This window comes from Pteropus alecto, unplaced genomic scaffold, assembly GCF_000325575.1.
Source record: "Pteropus alecto unplaced genomic scaffold, ASM32557v1 scaffold175, whole genome shotgun sequence".
In the NCBI taxonomy this organism is placed as follows: Eukaryota; Metazoa; Chordata; class Mammalia; order Chiroptera; family Pteropodidae; genus Pteropus; species Pteropus alecto.
The window spans coordinates 1,227,197-1,228,331 of record NW_006437739.1 but is presented as its reverse complement, the minus strand read 5'-3'; the positions used below and the strand labels follow the sequence as shown (position 1 = coordinate 1,228,331).

Below are 1,135 nucleotides of genomic sequence, written 5' to 3'. Positions count from 1 at the left end.
GAATATTGTATTTTCTAGTATACTCTGCTTCCCTCTCTCATCACTCCTGAGAATGCTCAAAATATAACTCAGGCTTTGCCTTTTCTAACAATCTTTTGCTAGTACATTTACCATAATTTATCAGAAATATGTAGAATTATTACAAATATATGTAATAAACATTAGAAATAAACAGCACATCAAAGCTGATTCTTTTTATGTTTGTACCACATTCATTTATTCATCCATTAATGGACTCTTGGTTTATTCCCACCTTTTTGCTATTGTGAATAATGTTACTGTGAATTTTTTTTTTTTTAGGCTAGGCAACCCTTGGTTGACCTCACAGATGGCAAGGACTTTGTCAGCTTACAATCCCTTATTTTTTTTTATTTTTTATGCCTACAACACCTGGTCTTCCTAGGTGGTCTCCCATTCAAGTACTAACCAGGCCCGACCCTGCTTAGCTTCTGAGATCAGACAGGATCGAGCTTGTTCAGGGTAGCATGGCCATAGACTTACTGTAAAATTTTTGAAGGTTATTCATCTCTCTTAGTGTAGCTAAAGATGAAGTATCATTTATGCCTCTGCCTCTGAGGACATTTTAATATTTTAATAAGTAATACAAACACATAGTCAACCAAATAGTATAGATAAGGATAATGGTAATTAAGGGCCTCCAGATAGGCCCTTCCACTCCCACTTTTGCTCCCCAGATGCCAAGACTTAACCATTACTTTTAGTTCTTTAGCACTTACCTACATATCTCTAAATTATATGCTTATATCTCTATATTGTGTTTTGTTTATTGGCTTTCCCTTATTTTAAATGAGGCTACAGCTCTCTTGTACCATCCCAACATCTAACTTCCATCTAACTTCACAATATTATATTAATATTGTTAATTTTAAGTGAGATAAAAAGCCTAAAACTCTTTGTTCCAATAAAGACTTTAAAAAGTTTTGTAGTCTTTAATTCTTGTATTTGTGAGAAAAAGGTGGAAATGATCATTTTCTTGTTTGACAAAAGGATCTTTAAAATATTTATACATTTTAAGAATATCGAGATCATAATTAATCTATTTTTACTATGGCAAAAAATTATCAAGATAGACATCAAACACTTCCAAGGAAAGTTTAATTGTTGGCAGCTTCCT

General features: G+C 32.7%; 1 pseudogene; it reads right to left on the bottom strand.

The window, feature by feature from the left end:
• Positions 1-378: 378 nt before the first annotated feature.
• On the bottom strand, positions 379-497 carry LOC112482026 (annotated as a pseudogene).
• Positions 498-1,135: the final 638 nt, after the last annotated feature.